Source organism: Canis lupus (genome assembly GCF_048164855.1).
Source record: "Canis lupus baileyi chromosome 4 unlocalized genomic scaffold, mCanLup2.hap1 SUPER_4_unloc_1, whole genome shotgun sequence".
Taxonomy (NCBI): Eukaryota; Metazoa; Chordata; class Mammalia; order Carnivora; family Canidae; genus Canis; species Canis lupus.
The window spans coordinates 307415-335055 of NW_027326406.1; the positions used below are offsets into that span (position 1 = coordinate 307415).

Consider the following 27641-nt stretch of genomic DNA (forward strand, 5'->3'; position numbering starts at 1 on the left):
GAGCCGCTCGGGACACAGCAAGACACACCACAGACACTCGCTCCGCGCCTGGGCCAGGGCGCCGCGCACGCACGCAGGCACACGGCCCCGCGGCGGTTCGGCTGATGGGCAGGAATGGGAGCGGAACGGCATCCCTGACACCGTGGCTGCGGGGCCTGCGGCTGCCAGGGCTCCTGACGCAGCTCCAGGGCCTGCGCCCCTCCGGCGGGGTGGCTGCCTCGCCCCCACAGGCCGTGTGGCCCAGCTCCGAGTGCCTGTGTCCTCCTTCCGTCTGTCTGTGTGTGTGTGTGTCGTGGGCACCTGTGTCTGTGTCCCTGCCTGTGCGACGATGGGGTCCGGCGGCGCGGGCGGCCCCGGCTTGGCTTTGAGCCAGGCGGGCTGAAGGACAGGAGAGGCCAGGGGCCGGCCGGCGCCGGCCCCGGCCCGCGGCACACCCCCCCACCCCCCCGCAGCCCCCAGCCCCCAGCGAGCGGCCCGATGTGGGGCGGCGTGCCATCCGGGGAGCCGAGCGGCGGCGACGAGCCCGACAGGCCGGGGACGGGAGCGCGCCCGGGCTCCCGCGACAGACTCGGCTCCGGGGTGCGGGACGCGTCTTGGCCCCCACCCCCCGGCCCGGGCAGGCGCCCTCCGCCACCCCGGGCGCGGCGCGGGAGGCGGTCAGTCCATCAGTCGGGCCGGCAGGCGAGCATGCAGGCAGGCAGGCAGGCGTTCAGGCGGGCCGCACAGGGCGGGCGGAGGAGGGCTGAGGAGCGGCGGGCGCCTGGCCTGGAGAGAGGCGCAGAGCAGGCTCTTGGGGCGCCCAGCGGCAGCCGTGGACGTCTACGGCCATACCACCCTGAACGCGCCCGATCTCGTCTGATCTCGGAAGCTAAGCAGGGTCGGGCCTGGTTAGTACTTGGATGGGAGACCGCCTGGGAATACCGGGTGCTGTAGGCTTTTTTTTCTTCGGCCTTCCTGTCCGTCCCTTTGCCGCCAACACCCCCCTCGCCCAACGCGGCGGCGGCGGCGGTGCCCTCCGGACCACCCCTGCCATGGCCCCCGCCCCGCCGGGACCACCGCAGGGCGCCGCGGGGCACCGAGGGCGCCCGCTGCACGGGCAGGACGCCACTACATACACCACACACCTCCTCTTCCTCCCAGCCCTTCAACGACGCCCACCCGCATCCTAGCCGGCCGCGCGTCCCAGGGGGCCGAGGGGGCCGAGGGGGCCCGAAGCGGCCCAGGGAGGGGACGGGGCGACAGCCGGAACCTCGGGGCTGGGGCGCGGGGGGGCGGTGCGGTCGCTGGGGGGAGACGGGTGGGGGCTGGATCCCGTCCTCGCAGGCCTGCGAGGCCCTCCGTGGGGCCGAGGGGGGGGTGGTTGGGGGCCGGGGGCCGGGGGCCGGGCCTGCCTGCGGGCCCTCCTCGCCCCGCCCCAGGCCCCGCCCCCAGGCCCGCCCCCAGCCCCTAGCAATTCCCTGGCACCGCCCCCAGCGACCAAGCCACCCAGCCACCCGCAACACCCCCCCCACCTTCGGCCCGGGCCCGCCTGCACCTTCTCTCCGAAGGACATGCCCTCCGTCCCCCGCGGACCACCGTCCCTTCGGCCCTCAGCCCCGGGGTCCACGCTCCGCGTGCCCAGGACACCAACCAGATGGCCCGACCGCCGGGGGCCTCAGGCCCCCCGTTGGCGCCGGGCTCCGCGCTCCGTGACCCCGCGACAGCCAAGACCACGGCGACGCGGGGGCGGCCGGCACCCAGGCCCAAAGAGCCGCTCGGGACACAGCAAGACACACCACAGACACTCGCTCCGCGCCTGGGCCAGGGCGCCGCGCACGCACGCAGGCACACGGCCCCGCGGCGGTTCGGCTGATGGGCAGGAATGGGAGCGGAACGGCATCCCTGACACCGTGGCTGCGGGGCCTGCGGCTGCCAGGGCTCCTGACGCAGCTCCAGGGCCTGCGCCCCTCCGGCGGGGTGGCTGCCTCGCCCCCACAGGCCGTGTGGCCCAGCTCCGAGTGCCTGTGTCCTCCTTCCGTCTGTGTGTGTGTGTGTCGTGGGCACCTGTGTCTGTGTCCCTGCCTGTGCGACGATGGGGTCCGGCGGCGCGGGCGGCCCCGGCTTGGCTTTGAGCCAGGCGGGCTGAAGGTCAGGAGAGGCCAGGGGCCGGCCGGCGCCGGCCCCGGCCCGCGGCACACCCCCCCACCCCCCCGCAGCCCCCAGCCCCCAGCGAGCGGCCCGATGTGGGGCGGCGTGCCATCCGGGGAGCCGAGCGGCGGCGACGAGCCCGACAGGCCGGGGACGGGAGCGCGCCCGGGCTCCCGCGACAGACTCGGCTCCGGGGTGCGGGACGCGTCTTGGCCCCCACCCCCCGGCCCGGGCAGGCGCCCTCCGCCACCCCGGGCGCGGCGCGGGAGGCGGTCAGTCCATCAGTCGGGCCGGCAGGCGAGCATGCAGGCAGGCAGGCAGGCGTTCAGGCGGGCCGCACAGGGCGGGCGGAGGAGGGCTGAGGAGCGGCGGGCGCCTGGCCTGGAGAGAGGCGCAGAGCAGGGTCTTGGGGCGCCCAGCGGCAGCCGCGGACGTCTACGGCCATACCACCCTGAACGCGCCCGATCTCGTCTGATCTCGGAAGCTAAGCAGGGTCGGGCCTGGTTAGTACTTGGATGGGAGACCGCCTGGGAATACCGGGTGCTGTAGGCTTTTTTTTCTTCGGCCTTCCTGTCCGTCCCTTTGCCGCCAACACCCCCCTCGCCCAACGCGGCGGCGGCGGCGGCGGCGGCGGCGGCGGCGGCGGCGGTGCCCTCCGGACCACCCCTGCCATGGCCCCCGCCCCGCCGGGACCACCGCAGGGCGCCGCGGGGCACCGAGGGCGCCCGCTGCACGGGCAGGACGCCACTACATACACCACACACCTCCTCTTCCTCCCAGCCCTTCAACGACGCCCACCCGCATCCTAGCCGGCCGCGCGTCCCAGGGGGCCGAGGGGGCCGAGGGGGCCCGAAGCGGCCCAGGGAGGGGACGGGGCGACAGCCGGAACCTCGGGGCTGGGGCGCGGGGGGGCGGTGCGGTCGCTGGGGGGAGACGGGTGGGGGCTGGATCCCGTCCTCGCAGGCCTGCGAGGCCCTCCGTGGGGCCGAGGGGGGGGTGGTTGGGGGCCGGGGGCCGGGGGCCGGGCCTGCCTGCGGGCCCTCCTCGCCCCGCCCCAGGCCCCGCCCCCAGGCCCGCCCCCAGCCCCTAGCAATTCCCTGGCACCGCCCCCAGCGACCAAGCCACCCAGCCACCCGCAACACCCCCCCCACCTTCGGCCCGGGCCCGCCTGCACCTTCTCTCCGAAGGACATGCCCTCCGTCCCCCGCGGACCACCGTCCCTTCGGCCCTCAGCCCCGGGGTCCACGCTCCGCGTGCCCAGGACACCAACCAGATGGCCCGACCGCCGGGGGCCTCAGGCCCCCCGTTGGCGCCGGGCTCCGCGCTCCGTGACCCCGCGACAGCCAAGACCACGGCGACGCGGGGGCGGCCGGCACCCAGGCCCAAAGAGCCGCTCGGGACACAGCAAGACACACCACAGACACTCGCTCCGCGCCTGGGCCAGGGCGCCGCGCACGCACACAGGCACACGGCCCCGCGGCGGTTCGGCTGATGGGCAGGAATGGGAGCGGAACGGCATCCCTGACACCGTGGCTGCGGGGCCTGCGGCTGCCAGGGCTCCTGACGCAGCTCCAGGGCCTGCGCCCCTCCGGCGGGGTGGCTGCCTCGCCCCCACAGGCCGTGTGGCCCAGCTCCGAGTGCCTGTGTCCTCCTTCCGTCTGTGTGTGTGTGTGTGTGTCGTGGGCACCTGTGTCTGTGTCCCTGCCTGTGCGACGATGGGGTCCGGCGGCGCGGGCGGCCCCGGCTTGGCTTTGAGCCAGGCGGGCTGAAGGACAGGAGAGGCCAGGGGCCGGCCGGCGCCGGCCCCGGCCCGCGGCACACCCCCCCACCCCCCCGCAGCCCCCAGCCCCCAGCGAGCGGCCCGATGTGGGGCGGCGTGCCATCCGGGGAGCCGAGCGGCGGCGACGAGCCCGACAGGCCGGGGACGGGAGCGCGCCCGGGCTCCCGCGACAGACTCGGCTCCGGGGTGCGGGACGCGTCTTGGCCCCCACCCCCCGGCCCGGGCAGGCGCCCTCCGCCACCCCGGGCGCGGCGCGGGAGGCGGTCAGTCCATCAGTCGGGCCGGCAGGCGAGCACGCAGGCAGGCAGGCAGGCGTTCAGGCGGGCCGCACAGGGCGGGCGGAGGAGGGCTGAGGAGCGGCGGGCGCCTGGCCTGGAGAGAGGCGCAGAGCAGGCTCTTGGGGCGCCCAGCGGCAGCCGCGGACGTCTACGGCCATACCACCCTGAACGCGCCCGATCTCGTCTGATCTCGGAAGCTAAGCAGGGTCGGGCCTGGTTAGTACTTGGATGGGAGACCGCCTGGGAATACCGGGTGCTGTAGGCTTTTTTTTCTTCGGCCTTCCTGTCCGTCCCTTTGCCGCCAACACCCCCCTCGCCCAACGCGGCGGCGGCGGCGGCGGCGGCGGCGGCGGCGGCGGCGGCGGTGCCCTCCGGACCACCCCTGCCATGGCCCCCGCCCCGCCGGGACCACCGCAGGGCGCCGCGGGGCACCGAGGGCGCCCGCTGCACGGGCAGGACGCCACTACATACACCACACACCTCCTCTTCCTCCCAGCCCTTCAACGACGCCCACCCGCATCCTAGCCGGCCGCGCGTCCCAGGGGGCCGAGGGGGCCGAGGGGGCCCGAAGCGGCCCAGGGAGGGGACGGGGCGACAGCCGGAACCTCGGGGCTGGGGCGCGGGGGGGCGGTGCGGTCGCTGGGGGGAGACGGGTGGGGGCTGGATCCCGTCCTCGCAGGCCTGCGAGGCCCTCCGTGGGGCCGAGGGGGGGGTGGTTGGGGGCCGGGGGCCGGGGGCCGGGCCTGCCTGCGGGCCCTCCTCGCCCCGCCCCAGGCCCCGCCCCCAGGCCCGCCCCCAGCCCCTAGCAATTCCCTGGCACCGCCCCCAGCGACCAAGCCACCCAGCCACCCGCAACACCCCCCCCACCTTCGGCCCGGGCCCGCCTGCACCTTCTCTCCGAAGGACATGCCCTCCGTCCCCCGCGGACCACCGTCCCTTCGGCCCTCAGCCCCGGGGTCCACGCTCCGCGTGCCCAGGACACCAACCAGATGGCCCGACCGCCGGGGGCCTCAGGCCCCCCGTTGGCGCCGGGCTCCGCGCTCCGTGACCCCGCGACAGCCAAGACCACGGCGACGCGGGGGCGGCCGGCACCCAGGCCCAAAGAGCCGCTCGGGACACAGCAAGACACACCACAGACACTCGCTCCGCGCCTGGGCCAGGGCGCCGCGCACGCACGCAGGCACACGGCCCCGCGGCGGTTCGGCTGATGGGCAGGAATGGGAGCGGAACGGCATCCCTGACACCGTGGCTGCGGGGCCTGCGGCTGCCAGGGCTCCTGACGCAGCTCCAGGGCCTGCGCCCCTCCGGCGGGGTGGCTGCCTCGCCCCCACAGGCCGTGTGGCCCAGCTCCGAGTGCCTGTGTCCTCCTTCCGTCTGTCTGTGTGTGTGTGTGTCGTGGGCACCTGTGTCTGTGTCCCTGCCTGTGCGACGATGGGGTCCGGCGGCGCGGGCGGCCCCGGCTTGGCTTTGAGCCAGGCGGGCTGAAGGACAGGAGAGGCCAGGGGCCGGCCGGCGCCGGCCCCGGCCCGCGGCACACCCCCCCACCCCCCCGCAGCCCCCAGCCCCCAGCGAGCGGCCCGATGTGGGGCGGCGTGCCATCCGGGGAGCCGAGCGGCGGCGACGAGCCCGACAGGCCGGGGACGGGAGCGCGCCCGGGCTCCCGCGACAGACTCGGCTCCGGGGTGCGGGACGCGTCTTGGCCCCCACCCCCCGGCCCGGGCAGGCGCCCTCCGCCACCCCGGGCGCGGCGCGGGAGGCGGTCAGTCCATCAGTCGGGCCGGCAGGCGAGCATGCAGGCAGGCAGGCAGGCGTTCAGGCGGGCCGCACAGGGCGGGCGGAGGAGGGCTGAGGAGCGGCGGGCGCCTGGCCTGGAGAGAGGCGCAGAGCAGGCTCTTGGGGCGCCCAGCGGCAGCCGCGGACGTCTACGGCCATACCACCCTGAACGCGCCCGATCTCGTCTGATCTCGGAAGCTAAGCAGGGTCGGGCCTGGTTAGTACTTGGATGGGAGACCGCCTGGGAATACCGGGTGCTGTAGGCTTTTTTTTCTTCGGCCTTCCTGTCCGTCCCTTTGCCGCCAACACCCCCCTCGCCCAACGCGGCGGCGGCGGTGCCCTCCGGACCACCCCTGCCATGGCCCCCGCCCCGCCGGGACCACCGCAGGGCGCCGCGGGGCACCGAGGGCGCCCGCTGCACGGGCAGGACGCCACTACATACACCACACACCTCCTCTTCCTCCCAGCCCTTCAACGACGCCCACCCGCATCCTAGCCGGCCGCGCGTCCCAGGGGGCCGAGGGGGCCGAGGGGGCCCGAAGCGGCCCAGGGAGGGGACGGGGCGACAGCCGGAACCTCGGGGCTGGGGCGCGGGGGGGCGGTGCGGTCGCTGGGGGGAGACGGGTGGGGGCTGGATCCCGTCCTCGCAGGCCTGCGAGGCCCTCCGTGGGGCCGAGGGGGGGGTGGTTGGGGGCCGGGGGCCGGGGGCCGGGCCTGCCTGCGGGCCCTCCTCGCCCCGCCCCAGGCCCCGCCCCCAGGCCCGCCCCCAGCCCCTAGCAATTCCCTGGCACCGCCCCCAGCGACCAAGCCACCCAGCCACCCGCAACACCCCCCCCACCTTCGGCCCGGGCCCGCCTGCACCTTCTCTCCGAAGGACATGCCCTCCGTCCCCCGCGGACCACCGTCCCTTCGGCCCTCAGCCCCGGGGTCCACGCTCCGCGTGCCCAGGACACCAACCAGATGGCCCGACCGCCGGGGGCCTCAGGCCCCCCGTTGGCGCCGGGCTCCGCGCTCCGTGACCCCGCGACAGCCAAGACCACGGCGACGCGGGGGCGGCCGGCACCCAGGCCCAAAGAGCCGCTCGGGACACAGCAAGACACACCACAGACACTCGCTCCGCGCCTGGGCCAGGGCGCCGCGCACGCACGCAGGCACACGGCCCCGCGGCGGTTCGGCTGATGGGCAGGAATGGGAGCGGAACGGCATCCCTGACACCGTGGCTGCGGGGCCTGCGGCTGCCAGGGCTCCTGACGCAGCTCCAGGGCCTGCGCCCCTCCGGCGGGGTGGCTGCCTCGCCCCCACAGGCCGTGTGGCCCAGCTCCGAGTGCCTGTGTCCTCCTTCCGTCTGTGTGTGTGTGTGTCGTGGGCACCTGTGTCTGTGTCCCTGCCTGTGCGACGATGGGGTCCGGCGGCGCGGGCGGCCCCGGCTTGGCTTTGAGCCAGGCGGGCTGAAGGACAGGAGAGGCCAGGGGCCGGCCGGCGCCGGCCCCGGCCCGCGGCACACCCCCCCACCCCCCCGCAGCCCCCAGCCCCCAGCGAGCGGCCCGATGTGGGGCGGCGTGCCATCCGGGGAGCCGAGCGGCGGCGACGAGCCCGACAGGCCGGGGACGGGAGCGCGCCCGGGCTCCCGCGACAGACTCGGCTCCGGGGTGCGGGACGCGTCTTGGCCCCCACCCCCCGGCCCGGGCAGGCGCCCTCCGCCACCCCGGGCGCGGCGCGGGAGGCGGTCAGTCCATCAGTCGGGCCGGCAGGCGAGCACGCAGGCAGGCAGGCAGGCGTTCAGGCGGGCCGCACAGGGCGGGCGGAGGAGGGCTGAGGAGCGGCGGGCGCCTGGCCTGGAGAGAGGCGCAGAGCAGGCTCTTGGGGCGCCCAGCGGCAGCCGCGGACGTCTACGGCCATACCACCCTGAACGCGCCCGATCTCGTCTGATCTCGGAAGCTAAGCAGGGTCGGGCCTGGTTAGTACTTGGATGGGAGACCGCCTGGGAATACCGGGTGCTGTAGGCTTTTTTTTCTTCGGCCTTCCTGTCCGTCCCTTTGCCGCCAACACCCCCCTCGCCCAACGCGGCGGCGGCGGCGGCGGCGGCGGCGGCGGCGGTGCCCTCCGGACCACCCCTGCCATGGCCCCCGCCCCGCCGGGACCACCGCAGGGCGCCGCGGGGCACCGAGGGCGCCCGCTGCACGGGCAGGACGCCACTACATACACCACACACCTCCTCTTCCTCCCAGCCCTTCAACGACGCCCACCCGCATCCTAGCCGGCCGCGCGTCCCAGGGGGCCGAGGGGGCCGAGGGGGCCCGAAGCGGCCCAGGGAGGGGACGGGGCGACAGCCGGAACCTCGGGGCTGGGGCGCGGGGGGGCGGTGCGGTCGCTGGGGGGAGACGGGTGGGGGCTGGATCCCGTCCTCGCAGGCCTGCGAGGCCCTCCGTGGGGCCGAGGGGGGGGTGGTTGGGGGCCGGGGGCCGGGGGCCGGGCCTGCCTGCGGGCCCTCCTCGCCCCGCCCCAGGCCCCGCCCCCAGGCCCGCCCCCAGCCCCTAGCAATTCCCTGGCACCGCCCCCAGCGACCAAGCCACCCAGCCACCCGCAACACCCCCCCCACCTTCGGCCCGGGCCCGCCTGCACCTTCTCTCCGAAGGACATGCCCTCCGTCCCCCGCGGACCACCGTCCCTTCGGCCCTCAGCCCCGGGGTCCACGCTCCGCGTGCCCAGGACACCAACCAGATGGCCCGACCGCCGGGGGCCTCAGGCCCCCCGTTGGCGCCGGGCTCCGCGCTCCGTGACCCCGCGACAGCCAAGACCACGGCGACGCGGGGGCGGCCGGCACCCAGGCCCAAAGAGCCGCTCGGGACACAGCAAGACACACCACAGACACTCGCTCCGCGCCTGGGCCAGGGCGCCGCGCACGCACGCAGGCACACGGCCCCGCGGCGGTTCGGCTGATGGGCAGGAATGGGAGCGGAACGGCATCCCTGACACCGTGGCTGCGGGGCCTGCGGCTGCCAGGGCTCCTGACGCAGCTCCAGGGCCTGCGCCCCTCCGGCGGGGTGGCTGCCTCGCCCCCACAGGCCGTGTGGCCCAGCTCCGAGTGCCTGTGTCCTCCTTCCGTCTGTGTGTGTGTGTGTGTGTCGTGGGCACCTGTGTCTGTGTCCCTGCCTGTGCGACGATGGGGTCCGGCGGCGCGGGCGGCCCCGGCTTGGCTTTGAGCCAGGCGGGCTGAAGGACAGGAGAGGCCAGGGGCCGGCCGGCGCCGGCCCCGGCCCGCGGCACACCCCCCCACCCCCCCGCAGCCCCCAGCCCCCAGCGAGCGGCCCGATGTGGGGCGGCGTGCCATCCGGGGAGCCGAGCGGCGGCGACGAGCCCGACAGGCCGGGGACGGGAGCGCGCCCGGGCTCCCGCGACAGACTCGGCTCCGGGGTGCGGGACGCGTCTTGGCCCCCACCCCCCGGCCCGGGCAGGCGCCCTCCGCCACCCCGGGCGCGGCGCGGGAGGCGGTCAGTCCATCAGTCGGGCCGGCAGGCGAGCATGCAGGCAGGCAGGCAGGCGTTCAGGCGGGCCGCACAGGGCGGGCGGAGGAGGGCTGAGGAGCGGCGGGCGCCTGGCCTGGAGAGAGGCGCAGAGCAGGCTCTTGGGGCGCCCAGCGGCAGCCGCGGACGTCTACGGCCATACCACCCTGAACGCGCCCGATCTCGTCTGATCTCGGAAGCTAAGCAGGGTCGGGCCTGGTTAGTACTTGGATGGGAGACCGCCTGGGAATACCGGGTGCTGTAGGCTTTTTTTTCTTCGGCCTTCCTGTCCGTCCCTTTGCCGCCAACACCCCCCTCGCCCAACGCAGCGGCGGCGGCGGCGGCGGCGGCGGCGGTGCCCTCCGGACCACCCCTGCCATGGCCCCCGCCCCGCCGGGACCACCGCAGGGCGCCGCGGGGCACCGAGGGCGCCCGCTGCACGGGCAGGACGCCACTACATACACCACACACCTCCTCTTCCTCCCAGCCCTTCAACGACGCCCACCCGCATCCTAGCCGGCCGCGCGTCCCAGGGGGCCGAGGGGGCCGAGGGGGCCCGAAGCGGCCCAGGGAGGGGACGGGGCGACAGCCGGAACCTCGGGGCTGGGGCGCGGGGGGGCGGTGCGGTCGCTGGGGGGAGACGGGTGGGGGCTGGATCCCGTCCTCGCAGGCCTGCGAGGCCCTCCGTGGGGCCGAGGGCGGGGTGGTTGGGGGCCGGGGGCCGGGGGCCGGGCCTGCCTGCGGGCCCTCCTCGCCCCGCCCCAGGCCCCGCCCCCAGGCCCGCCCCCAGCCCCTAGCAATTCCCTGGCACCGCCCCCAGCGACCAAGCCACCCAGCCACCCGCAACACCCCCCCCACCTTCGGCCCGGGCCCGCCTGCACCTTCTCTCCGAAGGACATGCCCTCCGTCCCCCGCGGACCACCGTCCCTTCGGCCCTCAGCCCCGGGGTCCACGCTCCGCGTGCCCAGGACACCAACCAGATGGCCCGACCGCCGGGGGCCTCAGGCCCCCCGTTGGCGCCGGGCTCCGCGCTCCGTGACCCCGCGACAGCCAAGACCACGGCGACGCGGGGGCGGCCGGCACCCAGGCCCAAAGAGCCGCTCGGGACACAGCAAGACACACCACAGACACTCGCTCCGCGCCTGGGCCAGGGCGCCGCGCACGCACGCAGGCACACGGCCCCGCGGCGGTTCGGCTGATGGGCAGGAATGGGAGCGGAACGGCATCCCTGACACCGTGGCTGCGGGGCCTGCGGCTGCCAGGGCTCCTGACGCAGCTCCAGGGCCTGCGCCCCTCCGGCGGGGTGGCTGCCTCGCCCCCACAGGCCGTGTGGCCCAGCTCCGAGTGCCTGTGTCCTCCTTCCGTCTGTCTGTGTGTGTGTGTGTCGTGGGCACCTGTGTCTGTGTCCCTGCCTGTGCGACGATGGGGTCCGGCGGCGCGGGCGGCCCCGGCTTGGCTTTGAGCCAGGCGGGCTGAAGGACAGGAGAGGCCAGGGGCCGGCCGGCGCCGGCCCCGGCCCGCGGCACACCCCCCCACCCCCCCGCAGCCCCCAGCCCCCAGCGAGCGGCCCGATGTGGGGCGGCGTGCCATCCGGGGAGCCGAGCGGCGGCGACGAGCCCGACAGGCCGGGGACGGGAGCGCGCCCGGGCTCCCGCGACAGACTCGGCTCCGGGGTGCGGGACGCGTCTTGGCCCCCACCCCCCGGCCCGGGCAGGCGCCCTCCGCCACCCCGGGCGCGGCGCGGGAGGCGGTCAGTCCATCAGTCGGGCCGGCAGGCGAGCATGCAGGCAGGCAGGCAGGCGTTCAGGCGGGCCGCACAGGGCGGGCGGAGGAGGGCTGAGGAGCGGCGGGCGCCTGGCCTGGAGAGAGGCGCAGAGCAGGCTCTTGGGGCGCCCAGCGGCAGCCGCGGACGTCTACGGCCATACCACCCTGAACGCGCCCGATCTCGTCTGATCTCGGAAGCTAAGCAGGGTCGGGCCTGGTTAGTACTTGGATGGGAGACCGCCTGGGAATACCGGGTGCTGTAGGCTTTTTTTTCTTCGGCCTTCCTGTCCGTCCCTTTGCCGCCAACACCCCCCTCGCCCAACGCGGCGGCGGCGGCGGTGCCCTCCGGACCACCCCTGCCATGGCCCCCGCCCCGCCGGGACCACCGCAGGGCGCCGCGGGGCACCGAGGGCGCCCGCTGCACGGGCAGGACGCCACTACATACACCACACACCTCCTCTTCCTCCCAGCCCTTCAACGACGCCCACCCGCATCCTAGCCGGCCGCGCGTCCCAGGGGGCCGAGGGGGCCGAGGGGGCCCGAAGCGGCCCAGGGAGGGGACGGGGCGACAGCCGGAACCTCGGGGCTGGGGCGCGGGGGGGCGGTGCGGTCGCTGGGGGGAGACGGGTGGGGGCTGGATCCCGTCCTCGCAGGCCTGCGAGGCCCTCCGTGGGGCCGAGGGGGGGGTGGTTGGGGGCCGGGGGCCGGGGGCCGGGCCTGCCTGCGGGCCCTCCTCGCCCCGCCCCAGGCCCCGCCCCCAGGCCCGCCCCCAGCCCCTAGCAATTCCCTGGCACCGCCCCCAGCGACCAAGCCACCCAGCCACCCGCAACACCCCCCCCACCTTCGGCCCGGGCCCGCCTGCACCTTCTCTCCGAAGGACATGCCCTCCGTCCCCCGCGGACCACCGTCCCTTCGGCCCTCAGCCCCGGGGTCCACGCTCCGCGTGCCCAGGACACCAACCAGATGGCCCGACCGCCGGGGGCCTCAGGCCCCCCGTTGGCGCCGGGCTCCGCGCTCCGTGACCCCGCGACAGCCAAGACCACGGCGACGCGGGGGCGGCCGGCACCCAGGCCCAAAGAGCCGCTCGGGACACAGCAAGACACACCACAGACACTCGCTCCGCGCCTGGGCCAGGGCGCCGCGCACGCACGCAGGCACACGGCCCCGCGGCGGTTCGGCTGATGGGCAGGAATGGGAGCGGAACGGCATCCCTGACACCGTGGCTGCGGGGCCTGCGGCTGCCAGGGCTCCTGACGCAGCTCCAGGGCCTGCGCCCCTCCGGCGGGGTGGCTGCCTCGCCCCCACAGGCCGTGTGGCCCAGCTCCGAGTGCCTGTGTCCTCCTTCCGTCTGTGTGTGTGTGTGTGTGTCGTGGGCACCTGTGTCTGTGTCCCTGCCTGTGCGACGATGGGGTCCGGCGGCGCGGGCGGCCCCGGCTTGGCTTTGAGCCAGGCGGGCTGAAGGACAGGAGAGGCCAGGGGCCGGCCGGCGCCGGCCCCGGCCCGCGGCACACCCCCCCACCCCCCCGCAGCCCCCAGCCCCCAGCGAGCGGCCCGATGTGGGGCGGCGTGCCATCCGGGGAGCCGAGCGGCGGCGACGAGCCCGACAGGCCGGGGACGGGAGCGCGCCCGGGCTCCCGCGACAGACTCGGCTCCGGGGTGCGGGACGCGTCTTGGCCCCCACCCCCCGGCCCGGGCAGGCGCCCTCCGCCACCCCGGGCGCGGCGCGGGAGGCGGTCAGTCCATCAGTCGGGCCGGCAGGCGAGCACGCAGGCAGGCAGGCAGGCGTTCAGGCGGGCCGCACAGGGCGGGCGGAGGAGGGCTGAGGAGCGGCGGGCGCCTGGCCTGGAGAGAGGCGCAGAGCAGGCTCTTGGGGCGCCCAGCGGCAGCCGCGGACGTCTACGGCCATACCACCCTGAACGCGCCCGATCTCGTCTGATCTCGGAAGCTAAGCAGGGTCGGGCCTGGTTAGTACTTGGATGGGAGACCGCCTGGGAATACCGGGTGCTGTAGGCTTTTTTTTCTTCGGCCTTCCTGTCCGTCCCTTTGCCGCCAACACCCCCCTCGCCCAACGCGGCGGCGGCGGCGGCGGCGGCGGCGGCGGCGGTGCCCTCCGGACCACCCCTGCCATGGCCCCCGCCCCGCCGGGACCACCGCAGGGCGCCGCGGGGCACCGAGGGCGCCCGCTGCACGGGCAGGACGCCACTACATACACCACACACCTCCTCTTCCTCCCAGCCCTTCAACGACGCCCACCCGCATCCTAGCCGGCCGCGCGTCCCAGGGGGCCGAGGGGGCCGAGGGGGCCCGAAGCGGCCCAGGGAGGGGACGGGGCGACAGCCGGAACCTCGGGGCTGGGGCGCGGGGGGGCGGTGCGGTCGCTGGGGGGAGACGGGTGGGGGCTGGATCCCGTCCTCGCAGGCCTGCGAGGCCCTCCGTGGGGCCGAGGGGGGGGTGGTTGGGGGCCGGGGGCCGGGGGCCGGGCCTGCCTGCGGGCCCTCCTCGCCCCGCCCCAGGCCCCGCCCCCAGGCCCGCCCCCAGCCCCTAGCAATTCCCTGGCACCGCCCCCAGCGACCAAGCCACCCAGCCACCCGCAACACCCCCCCCACCTTCGGCCCGGGCCCGCCTGCACCTTCTCTCCGAAGGACATGCCCTCCGTCCCCCGCGGACCACCGTCCCTTCGGCCCTCAGCCCCGGGGTCCACGCTCCGCGTGCCCAGGACACCAACCAGATGGCCCGACCGCCGGGGGCCTCAGGCCCCCCGTTGGCGCCGGGCTCCGCGCTCCGTGACCCCGCGACAGCCAAGACCACGGCGACGCGGGGGCGGCCGGCACCCAGGCCCAAAGAGCCGCTCGGGACACAGCAAGACACACCACAGACACTCGCTCCGCGCCTGGGCCAGGGCGCCGCGCACGCACGCAGGCACACGGCCCCGCGGCGGTTCGGCTGATGGGCAGGAATGGGAGCGGAACGGCATCCCTGACACCGTGGCTGCGGGGCCTGCGGCTGCCAGGGCTCCTGACGCAGCTCCAGGGCCTGCGCCCCTCCGGCGGGGTGGCTGCCTCGCCCCCACAGGCCGTGTGGCCCAGCTCCGAGTGCCTGTGTCCTCCTTCCGTCTGTGTGTGTGTGTGTGTGTCGTGGGCACCTGTGTCTGTGTCCCTGCCTGTGCGACGATGGGGTCCGGCGGCGCGGGCGGCCCCGGCTTGGCTTTGAGCCAGGCGGGCTGAAGGACAGGAGAGGCCAGGGGCCGGCCGGCGCCGGCCCCGGCCCGCGGCACACCCCCCCACCCCCCCGCAGCCCCCAGCCCCCAGCGAGCGGCCCGATGTGGGGCGGCGTGCCATCCGGGGAGCCGAGCGGCGGCGACGAGCCCGACAGGCCGGGGACGGGAGCGCGCCCGGGCTCCCGCGACAGACTCGGCTCCGGGGTGCGGGACGCGTCTTGGCCCCCACCCCCCGGCCCGGGCAGGCGCCCTCCGCCACCCCGGGCGCGGCGCGGGAGGCGGTCAGTCCATCAGTCGGGCCGGCAGGCGAGCATGCAGGCAGGCAGGCAGGCGTTCAGGCGGGCCGCACAGGGCGGGCGGAGGAGGGCTGAGGAGCGGCGGGCGCCTGGCCTGGAGAGAGGCGCAGAGCAGGCTCTTGGGGCGCCCAGCGGCAGCCGCGGACGTCTACGGCCATACCACCCTGAACGCGCCCGATCTCGTCTGATCTCGGAAGCTAAGCAGGGTCGGGCCTGGTTAGTACTTGGATGGGAGACCGCCTGGGAATACCGGGTGCTGTAGGCTTTTTTTTCTTCGGCCTTCCTGTCCGTCCCTTTGCCGCCAACACCCCCCTCGCCCAACGCGGCGGCGGCGGCGGTGCCCTCCGGACCACCCCTGCCATGGCCCCCGCCCCGCCGGGACCACCGCAGGGCGCCGCGGGGCACCGAGGGCGCCCGCTGCACGGGCAGGACGCCACTACATACACCACACACCTCCTCTTCCTCCCAGCCCTTCAACGACGCCCACCCGCATCCTAGCCGGCCGCGCGTCCCAGGGGGCCGAGGGGGCCGAGGGGGCCCGAAGCGGCCCAGGGAGGGGACGGGGCGACAGCCGGAACCTCGGGGCTGGGGCGCGGGGGGGCGGTGCGGTCGCTGGGGGGAGACGGGTGGGGGCTGGATCCCGTCCTCGCAGGCCTGCGAGGCCCTCCGTGGGGCCGAGGGGGGGGTGGTTGGGGGCCGGGGGCCGGGGGCCGGGCCTGCCTGCGGGCCCTCCTCGCCCCGCCCCAGGCCCCGCCCCCAGGCCCGCCCCCAGCCCCTAGCAATTCCCTGGCACCGCCCCCAGCGACCAAGCCACCCAGCCACCCGCAACACCCCCCCCACCTTCGGCCCGGGCCCGCCTGCACCTTCTCTCCGAAGGACATGCCCTCCGTCCCCCGCAGACCACCGTCCCTTCGGCCCTCAGCCCCGGGGTCCACGCTCCGCGTGCCCAGGACACCAACCAGATGGCCCGACCGCCGGGGGCCTCAGGCCCCCCGTTGGCGCCGGGCTCCGCGCTCCGTGACCCCGCGACAGCCAAGACCACGGCGACGCGGGGGCGGCCGGCACCCAGGCCCAAAGAGCCGCTCGGGACACAGCAAGACACACCACAGACACTCGCTCCGCGCCTGGGCCAGGGCGCCGCGCACGCACGCAGGCACACGGCCCCGCGGCGGTTCGGCTGATGGGCAGGAATGGGAGCGGAACGGCATCCCTGACACCGTGGCTGCGGGGCCTGCGGCTGCCAGGGCTCCTGACGCAGCTCCAGGGCCTGCGCCCCTCCGGCGGGGTGGCTGCCTCGCCCCCACAGGCCGTGTGGCCCAGCTCCGAGTGCCTGTGTCCTCCTTCCGTCTGTCTGTGTGTGTGTGTGTCGTGGGCACCTGTGTCTGTGTCCCTGCCTGTGCGACGATGGGGTCCGGCGGCCCGGGCGGCCCCGGCTTGGCTTTGAGCCAGGCGGGCTGAAGGACAGGAGAGGCCAGGGGCCGGCCGGCGCCGGCCCCGGCCCGCGGCACACCCCCCCACCCCCCCGCAGCCCCCAGCCCCCAGCGAGCGGCCCGATGTGGGGCGGCGTGCCATCCGGGGAGCCGAGCGGCGGCGACGAGCCCGACAGGCCGGGGACGGGAGCGCGCCCGGGCTCCCGCGACAGACTCGGCTCCGGGGTGCGGGACGCGTCTTGGCCCCCACCCCCCGGCCCGGGCAGGCGCCCTCCGCCACCCCGGGCGCGGCGCGGGAGGCGGTCAGTCCATCAGTCGGGCCGGCAGGCGAGCATGCAGGCAGGCAGGCAGGCGTTCAGGCGGGCCGCACAGGGCGGGCGGAGGAGGGCTGAGGAGCGGCGGGCGCCTGGCCTGGAGAGAGGCGCAGAGCAGGCTCTTGGGGCGCCCAGCGGCAGCCGCGGACGTCTACGGCCATACCACCCTGAACGCGCCCGATCTCGTCTGATCTCGGAAGCTAAGCAGGGTCGGGCCTGGTTAGTACTTGGATGGGAGACCGCCTGGGAATACCGGGTGCTGTAGGCTTTTTTTTCTTCGGCCTTCCTGTCCGTCCCTTTGCCGCCAACACCCCCCTCGCCCAACGCGGCGGCGGCGGCGGTGCCCTCCGGACCACCCCTGCCATGGCCCCCGCCCCGCCGGGACCACCGCAGGGCGCCGCGGGGCACCGAGGGCGCCCGCTGCACGGGCAGGACGCCACTACATACACCACACACCTCCTCTTCCTCCCAGCCCTTCAACGACGCCCACCCGCATCCTAGCCGGCCGCGCGTCCCAGGGGGCCGAGGGGGCCGAGGGGGCCCGAAGCGGCCCAGGGAGGGGACGGGGCGACAGCCGGAACCTCGGGGCTGGGGCGCGGGGGGGCGGTGCGGTCGCTGGGGGGAGACGGGTGGGGGCTGGATCCCGTCCTCGCAGGCCTGCGAGGCCCTCCGTGGGGCCGAGGGGGGGGTGGTTGGGGGCCGGGGGCCGGGGGCCGGGCCTGCCTGCGGGCCCTCCTCGCCCCGCCCCAGGCCCCGCCCCCAGGCCCGCCCCCAGCCCCTAGCAATTCCCTGGCACCGCCCCCAGCGACCAAGCCACCCAGCCACCCGCAACACCCCCCCCACCTTCGGCCCGGGCCCGCCTGCACCTTCTCTCCGAAGGACATGCCCTCCGTCCCCCGCGGACCACCGTCCCTTCGGCCCTCAGCCCCGGGGTCCACGCTCCGCGTGCCCAGGACACCAACCAGATGGCCCGACCGCCGGGGGCCTCAGGCCCCCCGTTGGCGCCGGGCTCCGCGCTCCGTGACCCCGCGACAGCCAAGACCACGGCGACGCGGGGGCGGCCGGCACCCAGGCCCAAAGAGCCGCTCGGGACACAGCAAGACACACCACAGACACTCGCTCCGCGCCTGGGCCAGGGCGCCGCGCACGCACGCAGGCACACGGCCCCGCGGCGGTTCGGCTGATGGGCAGGAATGGGAGCGGAACGGCATCCCTGACACCGTGGCTGCGGGGCCTGCGGCTGCCAGGGCTCCTGACGCAGCTCCAGGGCCTGCGCCCCTCCGGCGGGGTGGCTGCCTCGCCCCCACAGGCCGTGTGGCCCAGCTCCGAGTGCCTGTGTCCTCCTTCCGTCTGTCTGTGTGTGTGTGTGTCGTGGGCACCTGTGTCTGTGTCCCTGCCTGTGCGACGATGGGGTCCGGCGGCGCGGGCGGCCCCGGCTTGGCTTTGAGCCAGGCGGGCTGAAGGACAGGAGAGGCCAGGGGCCGGCCGGCGCCGGCCCCGGCCCGCGGCACACCCCCCCACCCCCCCGCAGCCCCCAGCCCCCAGCGAGCGGCCCGATGTGGGGCGGCGTGCCATCCGGGGAGCCGAGCGGCGGCGACGAGCCCGACAGGCCGGGGACGGGAGCGCGCCCGGGCTCCCGCGACAGACTCGGCTCCGGGGTGCGGGACGCGTCTTGGCCCCCACCCCCCGGCCCGGGCAGGCGCCCTCCGCCACCCCGGGCGCGGCGCGGGAGGCGGTCAGTCCATCAGTCGGGCCGGCAGGCGAGCATGCAGGCAGGCAGGCAGGCGTTCAGGCGGGCCGCACAGGGCGGGCGGAGGAGGGCTGAGGAGCGGCGGGCGCCTGGCCTGGAGAGAGGCGCAGAGCAGGCTCTTGGGGCGCCCAGCGGCAGCCGCGGACGTCTACGGCCATACCACCCTGAACGCGCCCGATCTCGTCTGATCTCGGAAGCTAAGCAGGGTCGGGCCTGGTTAGTACTTGGATGGGAGACCGCCTGGGAATACCGGGTGCTGTAGGCTTTTTTTTCTTCGGCCTTCCTGTCCGTCCCTTTGCCGCCAACACCCCCCTCGCCCAACGCGGCGGCGGCGGCGGCGGCGGCGGCGGCGGCGGCGGCGGCGGCGGTGCCCTCCGGACCACCCCTGCCATGGCCCCCGCCCCGCCGGGACCACCGCAGGGCGCCGCGGGGCACCGAGGGCGCCCGCTGCACGGGCAGGATGCCACTACATACACCACACACCTCCTCTTCCTCCCAGCCCTTCAACGACGCCCACCCGCATCCTAGCCGGCCGCGCGTCCCAGGGGGCCGAGGGGGCCGAGGGGGCCCGAAGCGGCCCAGGGAGGGGACGGGGCGACAGCCGGAACCTCGGGGCTGGGGCGCGGGGGAGCGGTGCGGTCGCTGGGGGGAGACGGGTGGGGGCTGGATCCCGTCCTCGCAGGCCTGCGAGGCCCTCCGTGGGGCCGAGGGGGGGGTGGTTGGGGGCCGGGGGCCGGGGGCCGGGCCTGCCTGCGGGCCCTCCTCGCCCCGCCCCAGGCCCCGCCCCCAGGCCCCGCCCCCAGGCCCGCCCCCAGGCCCGCCCCCAGCCCCTAGCAATTCCCTGGCACCGCCCCCAGCGACCAAGCCACCCAGCCACCCGCAACACCCCCCCCACCTTCGGCCCGGGCCCGCCTGCACCTTCTCTCCGAAGGACATGCCCTCCGTCCCCCGCGGACCACCGTCCCTTCGGCCCTCAGCCCCGGGGTCCACGCTCCGCGTGCCCAGGACACCAACCAGATGGCCCGACCGCCGGGGGCCTCAGGCCCCCCGTTGGCGCCGGGCTCCGCGCTCCGTGACCCCGCGACAGCCAAGACCACGGCGACGCGGGGGCGGCCGGCACCCAGGCCCAAAGAGCCGCTCGGGACACAGCAAGACACACCACAGACACTCGCTCCGCGCCTGGGCCAAGGCGCCGCGCACGCACGCAGGCACACGGCCCCGCGGCGGTTCGGCTGATGGGCAGGAATGGGAGCGGAACGGCATCCCTGACACCGTGGCTGCGGGGCCTGCGGCTGCCAGGGCTCCTGACGCAGCTCCAGGGCCTGCGCCCCTCCGGCGGGGTGGCTGCCTCGCCCCCACAGGCCGTGTGGCCCAGCTCCGAGTGCCTGTGTCCTCCTTCCGTCTGTCTGTGTGTGTGTGTGTCGTGGGCACCTGTGTCTGTGTCCCTGCCTGTGCGACGATGGGGTCCGGCGGCGCGGGCGGCCCCGGCTTGGCTTTGAGCCAGGCGGGCTGAAGGACAGGAGAGGCCAGGGGCCGGCCGGCGCCGGCCCCGGCCCGCGGCACACCCCCCCACCCCCCCGCAGCCCCCAGCCCCCAGCGAGCGGCCCGATGTGGGGCGGCGTGCCATCCGGGGAGCCGAGCGGCGGCGACGAGCCCGACAGGCCGGGGACGGGAGCGCGCCCGGGCTCCCGCGACAGACTCGGCTCCGGGGTGCGGGACGCGTCTTGGCCCCCACCCCCCGGCCCGGGCAGGCGCCCTCCGCCACCCCGGGCGCGGCGCGGGAGGCGGTCAGTCCATCAGTCGGGCCGGCAGGCGAGCATGCAGGCAGGCAGGCAGGCGTTCAGGCGGGCCGCACAGGGCGGGCGGAGGAGGGCTGAGGAGCGGCGGGCGCCTGGCCTGGAGAGAGGCGCAGAGCAGGCTCTTGGGGCGCCCAGCGGCAGCCGCGGACGTCTACGGCCATACCACCCTGAACGCGCCCGATCTCGTCTGATCTCGGAAGCTAAGCAGGGTCGGGCCTGGTTAGTACTTGGATGGGAGACCGCCTGGGAATACCGGGTGCTGTAGGCTTTTTTTTCTTCGGCCTTCCTGTCCGTCCCTTTGCCGCCAACACCCCCCTCGCCCAACGCGGCGGTGGCGGCGGCGGCGGCGGCGGTGCCCTCCGGACCACCCCTGCCATGGCCCCCGCCCCGCCGGGACCACCGCAGGGCGCCGCGGGGCACCGAGGGCGCCCGCTGCACGGGCAGGACGCCACTACATACACCACACACCTCCTCTTCCTCCCAGCCCTTCAACGACGCCCACCCGCATCCTAGCCGGCCGCGCGTCCCAGGGGGCCGAGGGGGCCGAGGGGGCCCGAAGCGGCCCAGGGAGGGGACGGGGCGACAGCCGGAACCTCGGGGCTGGGGCGCGGGGGGGCGGTGCGGTCGCTGGGGGGAGACGGGTGGGGGCTGGATCCCGTCCTCGCAGGCCTGCGAGGCCCTGCGTGGGGCCGAGGGGGGGGTGGTTGGGGGCCGGGGGCCGGGGGCCGGGCCTGCCTGCGGGCCCTCCTCGCCCCGCCCCAGGCCCCGCCCCCAGGCCCGCCCCCAGCCCCTAGCAATTCCCTGGCACCGCCCCCAGCGACCAAGCCACCCAGCCACCCGCAACACCCCCCCCACCTTCGGCCCGGGCCCGCCTGCACCTTCTCTCCGAAGGACATGCCCTCCGTCCCCCGCGGACCACCGTCCCTTCGGCCCTCAGCCCCGGGGTCCACGCTCCGCGTGCCCAGGACACCAACCAGATGGCCCGACCGCCGGAGGCCTCAGGCCCCCCGTTGGCGCCGGGCTCCGCGCTCCGTGACCCCGCGACAGCCAAGACCACGGCGACGCGGGGGCGGCCGGCACCCAGGCCCAAAGAGCCGCTCGGGACACAGCAAGACACACCACAGACACTCGCTCCGCGCCTGGGCCAGGGCGCCGCGCACGCACGCAGGCACACGGCCCCGCGGCGGTTCGGCTGATGGGCAGGAATGGGAGCGGAACGGCATCCCTGACACCGTGGCTGCGGGGCCTGCGGCTGCCAGGGCTCCTGACGCAGCTCCAGGGCCTGCGCCCCTCCGGCGGGGTGGCTGCCTCGCCCCCACAGGCCGTGTGGCCCAGCTCCGAGTGCCTGTGTCCTCCTTCCGTCTGTCTGTGTGTGTGTGTGTCGTGGGCACCTGTGTCTGTGTCCCTGCCTGTGCGACGATGGGGTCCGGCGGCGCGGGCGGCCCCGGCTTGGCTTTGAGCCAGGCGGGCTGAAGGACAGGAGAGGCCAGGGGCCGGCCGGTGCCGGCCCCGGCCCGCGGCACACCCCCCCACCCCCCCGCAGCCCCCAGCCCCCAGCGAGCGGCCCGATGTGGGGCGGCGTGCCATCCGGGGAGCCGAGCGGCGGCGACGAGCCCGACAGGCCGGGGACGGGAGCGCGCCCGGGCTCCCGCGACAGACTCGGCTCCGGGGTGCGGGACGCGTCTTGGCCCCCACCCCCCGGCCCGGGCAGGCGCCCTCCGCCACCCCGGGCGCGGCGCGGGAGGCGGTCAGTCCATCAGTCGGGCCGGCAGGCGAGCATGCAGGCAGGCAGGCAGGCGTTCAGGCGGGCCGCACAGGGCGGGCGGAGGAGGGCTGAGGAGCGGCGGGCGCCTGGCCTGGAGAGAGGCGCAGAGCAGGCTCTTGGGGCGCCCAGCGGCAGCCGCGGACGTCTACGGCCATACCACCCTGAACGCGCCCGATCTCGTCTGATCTCGGAAGCTAAGCAGGGTCGGGCCTGGTTAGTACTTGGATGGGAGACCGCCTGGGAATACCGGGTGCTGTAGGCTTTTTTTTCTTCGGCCTTCCTGTCCGTCCCTTTGCCGCCAACACCCCCCTCGCCCAACGCGGCGGCGGCGGCGGCGGCGGCGGCGGCGGCGGTGCCCTCCGGACCACCCCTGCCATGGCCCCCGCCCCGCCGGGACCACCGCAGGGCGCCGCGGGGCACCGAGGGCGCCCGCTGCACGGGCAGGACGCCACTACATACACCACACACCTCCTCTTCCTCCCAGCCCTAAACGACGCCCACCCGCATCCTAGCCGGCCGCGCGTCCCAGGGGGCCGAGGGGGCCGAGGGGGCCCGAAGCGGCCCAGGGAGGGGACGGGGCGACAGCCGGAACCTCGGGGCTGGGGCGCGGGGGGGCGGTGCGTTCGCTGGGGGGAGACGGGTGGGGGCTGGATCCCGTCCTCGCAGGCCTGCGAGGCCCTCCGTGGGGCCGAGGGGGGGGTGGTTGGGGGCCGGGGGCCGGGGGCCGGGCCTGCCTGCGGGCCCTCCTCGCCCCGCCCCAGGCACCGCCCCCAGGCCCCGCCCCCAGGCCCCGCCCCCAGGCCCGCCCCCAGCCCCTAGCAATTCCCTGGCACCGCCCCCAGCGACCAAGCCACCCAGCCACCCGCAACACCCCCCCCACCTTCGGCCCGGGCCCGCCTGCACCTTCTCTCCGAAGGACATGCCCTCCGTCCCCCGCGGACCACCGTCCCTTCGGCCCTCAGCCCCGGGGTCCACGCTCCGCGTGCCCAGGACACCAACCAGATGGCCCGACCGCCGGGGGCCTCAGGCCCCCCGTTGGCGCCGGGCTCCGCGCTCCGTGACCCCGCGACAGCCAAGACCACGGCGACGCGGGGGCGGCCGGCACCCAGGCCCAAAGAGCCGCTCGGGACACAGCAAGACACACCACAGACACTCGCTCCGCGCCTGGGCCAGGGCGCCGCGCACGCACGCAGGCACACGGCCCCGCGGCGGTTCGGCTGATGGGCAGGAATGGGAGCGGAACGGCATCCCTGACACCGTGGCTGCGGGGCCTGCGGCTGCCAGGGCTCCTGACGCAGCTCCAGGGCCTGCGCCCCTCCGGCGGGGTGGCTGCCTCGCCCCCACAGGCCGTGTGGCCCAGCTCCGAGTGCCTGTGTCCTCCTTCCGTCTGTGTGTGTGTGTGTGTGTCGTGGGCACCTGTGTCTGTGTCCCTGCCTGTGCGACGATGGGGTCCGGCGGCGCGGGCGGCCCCGGCTTGGCTTTGAGCCAGGCGGGCTGAAGGACAGGAGAGGCCAGGGGCCGGCCGGCGCCGGCCCCGGCCCGCGGCACACCCCCCCACCCCCCCGCAGCCCCCAGCCCCCAGCGAGCGGCCCGATGTGGGGCGGCGTGCCATCCGGGGAGCCGAGCGGCGGCGACGAGCCCGACAGGCCGGGGACGGGAGCGCGCCCGGGCTCCCGCGACAGACTCGGCTCCGGGGTGCGGGACGCGTCTTGGCCCCCACCCCCCGGCCCGGGCAGGCGCCCTCCGCCACCCCGGGCGCGGCGCGGGAGGCGGTCAGTCCATCAGTCTGGCCGGCAGGCGAGCACGCAGGCAGGCAGGCAGGCGTTCAGGCGGGCCGCACAGGGCGGGCGGAGGAGGGCTGAGGAGCGGCGGGCGTCTGGCCTGGAGAGAGGCGCAGAGCAGGCTCTTGGGGCGCCCAGCGGCAGCCGCGGACGTCTACGGCCATACCACCCTGAACGCGCCCGATCTCGTCTGATCTCGGAAGCTAAGCAGGGTCGGGCCTGGTTAGTACTTGGATGGGAGACCGCCTGGGAATACCGGGTGCTGTAGGCTTTTTTTTCTTCGGCCTTCCTGTCCGTCCCTTTGCCGCCAACACCCCCCTCGCCCAACGCGGCGGCGGCGGCGGCGGCGGCGGCGGCGGTGCCCTCCGGACCACCCCTGCCATGGCCCCCGCCCCGCCGGGACCACCGCAGGGCGCCGCGGGGCACCGAGGGCGCCCGCTGCACGGGCAGGACGCCACTACATACACCACACACCTCCTCTTCCTCCCAGCCCTTCAACGACGCCCACCCGCATCCTAGCCGGCCGCGCGTCCCAGGGGGCCGAGGGGGCCGAGGGGGCCCGAAGCGGCCCAGGGAGGGGACGGGGCGACAGCCGGAACCTCGGGGCTGGGGCGCGGGGGGGCGGTGCGGTCGCTGGGGGGAGACGGGTGGGGGCTGGATCCCGTCCTCGCAGGCCTGCGAGGCCCTCCGTGGGGCCGAGGGGGGGGTGGTCGGGGGCCGGGGGCCTGGGGCCGGGCCTGCCTGCGGGCCCTCCTCGCCCCGCCCCAGGCCCCGCCCCCAGGCCCGCCCCCAGCCCCTAGCAATTCCCTGGCACCGCCCCCAGCGACCAAGCCACCCAGCCACCCGCAACACCCCCCCCACCTTCGGCCCGGGCCCGCCTGCACCTTCTCTCCGAAGGACATGCCCTCCGTCCCCCGCGGACCACCGTCCCTTCGGCCCTCAGCCCCGGGGTCCACGCTCCGCGTGCCCAGGACACCAACCAGATGGCCCGACCGCCGGGGGCCTCAGGCCCCCCGTTGGCGCCGGGCTCCGCGCTCCGTGACCCCGCGACAGCCAAGACCACGGCGACGCGGGGGCGGCCGGCACCCAGGCCCAAAGAGCCGCTCGGGACACAGCAAGACACACCACAGACACTCGCTCCGCGCCTGGGCCAGGGCGCCGCGCACGCACGCAGGCACACGGCCCCGCGGCGGTTCGGCTGATGGGCAGGAATGGGAGCGGAACGGCATCCCTGACACCGTGGCTGCGGGGCCTGCGGCTGCCAGGGCTCCTGACGCAGCTCCAGGGCCTGCGCCCCTCCGGCGGGGTGGCTGCCTCGCCCCCACAGGCCGTGTGGCCCAGCTCCGAGTGCCTGTGTCCTCCTTCCGTCTGTCTGTGTGTGTGTGTGTCGTGGGCACCCGTGTCTGTGTCCCTGCCTGTGCGACGATGGGGTCCGGCGGCGCGGGCGGCCCCGGCTTGGCTTTGAGCCAGGCGGGCTGAAGGACAGGAGAGGCCAGGGGCCGGCCGGCGCCGGCCCCGGCCCGCGGCACACCCCCCCACCCCCCCGCAGCCCCCAGCCCCCAGCGAGCGGCCCGATGTGGGGCGGCGTGCCATCCGGGGAGCCGAGCGGCGGCGACGAGCCCGACAGGCCGGGGACGGGAGCGCGCCCGGGCTCCCGCGACAGACTCGGCTCCGGGGTGCGGGACGCGTCTTGGCCCCCACCCCCCGGCCCGGGCAGGCGCCCTCCGCCACCCCGGGCGCGGCGCGGGAGGCGGTCAGTCCATCAGTCGGGCCGGCAGGCGAGCATGCAGGCAGGCAGGCAGGCAGGCGTTCAGGCGGGCCGCACAGGGCGGGCGGAGGAGGGCTGAGGAGCGGCGGGCGCCTGGCCTGGAGAGAGGCGCAGAGCAGGCTCTTGGGGCGCCCAGCGGCAGCCGCGGACGTCTACGGCCATACCACCCTGAACGCGCCCGATCTCGTCTGATCTCGGAAGCTAAGCAGGGTCGGGCCTGGTTAGTACTTGGATGGGAGACCGCCTGGGAATACCGGGTGCTGTAGGCTTTTTTTTCTTCGGCCTTCCTGTCCGTCCCTTTGCCGCCAACACCCCCCTCGCCCAACGCGGCGGCGGCGGCGGCGGCGGCGGCGGCGGCGGCGGTGCCCTCCGGACCACCCCTGCCATGGCCCCCGCCCCGCCGGGACCACCGCAGGGCGCCGCGGGGCACCGAGGGCGTCCGCTGCACGGGCAGGACGACACTACATACACCACACACCTCCTCTTCCTCCCAGCCCTTCAACGACGCCCACCCGCATCCTAGCCGGCCGCGCGTCCCAGGGGGCCGAGGGGGCCGAGGGGGCCCGAAGCGGCCCAGGGAGGGGACGGGGCGACAGCCGGAACCTCGGGGCTGGGGCGCGGGGGGGCGGGGCGGTCGCTGGGGGGAGACGGGTGGGGGCTGGATCCCGTCCTCGCAGGCCTGCGAGGCCCTCCGTGGGGCCGAGGGGGGGGTGGTCGGGGGCCGGGGGCCAGGGGCCGGGCCTGCCTGCGGGCCCTCCTCGCCACGCCCCAGGCCCCGCCCCCAGGCCCGCCCCCAGCCCCTAGCAATTCCCTGGCACCGCCCCCAGCGACCAAGCCACCCAGCCACCCGCAACACCCCCCCCACCTTCGGCCCGGGCCCGCCTGCACCTTCTCTCCGAAGGACATGCCCTCCGTCCCCCGCGGACCACCGTCCCTTCGGCCCTCAGCCCCGGGGTCCACGCTCCGCGTGCCCAGGACACCAACCAGATGGCCCGACCGCCGGGGGCCTCAGGCCCCCCGTTGGCGCCGGGCTCCGCGCTCCGTGACCCCGCGACAGCCAAGACCACGGCGACGCGGGGGCGGCCGGCACCCAGGCCCAAAGAGCCGCTCGGGACACAGCAAGACACACCACAGACACTCGCTCCGCGCCTGGGCCAGGGCGCCGCGCACGCACGCAGGCACACGGCCCCGCGGCGGTTCGGCTGATGGGCAGGAATGGGAGCGGAACGGCATCCCTGACACCGTGGCTGCGGGGCCTGCGGCTGCCAGGGCTCCTGACGCAGCTCCAGGGCCTGCGCCCCTCCGGCGGGGTGGCTGCCTCGCCCCCACAGGCCGTGTGGCCCAGCTCCGAGTGCCTGTGTCCTCCTTCCGTCTGTGTGTGTGTGTGTGTGTCGTGGGCACCTGTGTCTGTGTCCCTGCCTGTGCGACGATGGGGTCCGGCGGCGCGGGCGGCCCCGGCTTGGCTTTGAGCCAGGCGGGCTGAAGGACAGGAGAGGCCAGGGGCCGGCCGGCGCCGGCCCCGGCCCGCGGCACACCCCCCCACCCCCCCGCAGCCCCCAGCCCCCAGCGAGCGGCCCGATGTGGGGCGGCGTGCCATCCGGGGAGCCGAGCGGCGGCGACGAGCCCGACAGGCCGGGGACGGGAGCGCGCCCGGGCTCCCGCGACAGACTCGGCTCCGGGGTGCGGGACGCGTCTTGGCCCCCACCCCCCGGCCCGGGCAGGCGCCCTCCGCCACCCCGGGCGCGGCGCGGGAGGCGGTCAGTCCATCAGTCGGGCCGGCAGGCGAGCATGCAGGCAGGCAGGCAGGCGTTCAGGCGGGCCGCACAGGGCGGGCGGAGGAGGGCTGAGGAGCGGCGGGCGTCTGGCCTGGAGAGAGGCGCAGAGCAGGCTCTTGGGGCGCCCAGCGGCAGCCGCGGACGTCTACGGCCATACCACCCTGAACGCGCCCGATCTCGTCTGATCTCGGAAGCTAAGCAGGGTCGGGCCTGGTTAGTACTTGGATGGGAGACCGCCTGGGAATACCGGGTGCTGTAGGCTTTTTTTTCTTCGGCCTTCCTGTCCGTCCCTTTGCCGCCAACACCCCCCTCGCCCAACGCGGCGGCGGCGGCGGCGGCGGCGGCGGCGGCGGCGGTGCCCTCCGGACCACCCCTGCCATGGCCCCCGCCCCGCCGGGACCACCGCAGGGCGCCGCGGGGCACCGAGGGCGCCCGCTGCACGGGCAGGACGCCACTACATACACCACACACCTCCTCTTCCTCCCAGCCCTTCAACGACGCCCACCCGCATCCTAGCCGGC

General features: G+C 76.4%; 16 non-coding genes across 16 annotated transcripts; all 16 read left to right on the forward strand.

Moving 5' to 3' along the window:
- Positions 1-817: 817 nt before the first annotated feature.
- Positions 818-936, forward strand: LOC140629234 (5S ribosomal RNA). Its single transcript, XR_012027069.1, has one exon. It is a non-coding gene; the product is annotated as a 5S ribosomal RNA (ribosomal RNA).
- A 1624-nt stretch (positions 937-2560) lies between these two features.
- On the forward strand, positions 2561-2679 carry LOC140629235 (5S ribosomal RNA). Its single transcript, XR_012027070.1, has one exon. It is a non-coding gene; the product is annotated as a 5S ribosomal RNA (ribosomal RNA).
- Positions 2680-4331: 1652 nt separating this feature from the next.
- LOC140629236 (5S ribosomal RNA) lies at positions 4332-4450 on the forward strand. Its single transcript, XR_012027071.1, has one exon. It is a non-coding gene; the product is annotated as a 5S ribosomal RNA (ribosomal RNA).
- A 1655-nt stretch (positions 4451-6105) lies between these two features.
- Positions 6106-6224, forward strand: LOC140629237 (5S ribosomal RNA). The gene has a single exon (XR_012027072.1). It is a non-coding gene; the product is annotated as a 5S ribosomal RNA (ribosomal RNA).
- Positions 6225-7845: 1621 nt separating this feature from the next.
- LOC140629238 (5S ribosomal RNA) lies at positions 7846-7964 on the forward strand. The gene has a single exon (XR_012027073.1). It is a non-coding gene; the product is annotated as a 5S ribosomal RNA (ribosomal RNA).
- A 1646-nt stretch (positions 7965-9610) lies between these two features.
- On the forward strand, positions 9611-9729 carry LOC140629239 (5S ribosomal RNA). The gene has a single exon (XR_012027074.1). It is a non-coding gene; the product is annotated as a 5S ribosomal RNA (ribosomal RNA).
- A 1643-nt stretch (positions 9730-11372) lies between these two features.
- LOC140629240 (5S ribosomal RNA) lies at positions 11373-11491 on the forward strand. Its single transcript, XR_012027075.1, has one exon. It is a non-coding gene; the product is annotated as a 5S ribosomal RNA (ribosomal RNA).
- Positions 11492-13119: 1628 nt separating this feature from the next.
- LOC140629241 (5S ribosomal RNA) lies at positions 13120-13238 on the forward strand. The gene has a single exon (XR_012027076.1). It is a non-coding gene; the product is annotated as a 5S ribosomal RNA (ribosomal RNA).
- A 1646-nt stretch (positions 13239-14884) lies between these two features.
- Positions 14885-15003, forward strand: LOC140629242 (5S ribosomal RNA). The gene has a single exon (XR_012027077.1). It is a non-coding gene; the product is annotated as a 5S ribosomal RNA (ribosomal RNA).
- A 1628-nt stretch (positions 15004-16631) lies between these two features.
- Positions 16632-16750, forward strand: LOC140629243 (5S ribosomal RNA). Its single transcript, XR_012027078.1, has one exon. It is a non-coding gene; the product is annotated as a 5S ribosomal RNA (ribosomal RNA).
- A 1628-nt stretch (positions 16751-18378) lies between these two features.
- Positions 18379-18497, forward strand: LOC140629245 (5S ribosomal RNA). The gene has a single exon (XR_012027080.1). It is a non-coding gene; the product is annotated as a 5S ribosomal RNA (ribosomal RNA).
- A 1683-nt stretch (positions 18498-20180) lies between these two features.
- Positions 20181-20299, forward strand: LOC140629246 (5S ribosomal RNA). Its single transcript, XR_012027081.1, has one exon. It is a non-coding gene; the product is annotated as a 5S ribosomal RNA (ribosomal RNA).
- A 1640-nt stretch (positions 20300-21939) lies between these two features.
- LOC140629247 (5S ribosomal RNA) lies at positions 21940-22058 on the forward strand. The gene has a single exon (XR_012027082.1). It is a non-coding gene; the product is annotated as a 5S ribosomal RNA (ribosomal RNA).
- A 1671-nt stretch (positions 22059-23729) lies between these two features.
- Positions 23730-23848, forward strand: LOC140629248 (5S ribosomal RNA). The gene has a single exon (XR_012027083.1). It is a non-coding gene; the product is annotated as a 5S ribosomal RNA (ribosomal RNA).
- Positions 23849-25495: 1647 nt separating this feature from the next.
- LOC140629249 (5S ribosomal RNA) lies at positions 25496-25614 on the forward strand. Its single transcript, XR_012027084.1, has one exon. It is a non-coding gene; the product is annotated as a 5S ribosomal RNA (ribosomal RNA).
- A 1649-nt stretch (positions 25615-27263) lies between these two features.
- On the forward strand, positions 27264-27382 carry LOC140629250 (5S ribosomal RNA). Its single transcript, XR_012027085.1, has one exon. It is a non-coding gene; the product is annotated as a 5S ribosomal RNA (ribosomal RNA).
- The last annotated feature ends 259 nt before the right edge of the window (positions 27383-27641 follow it).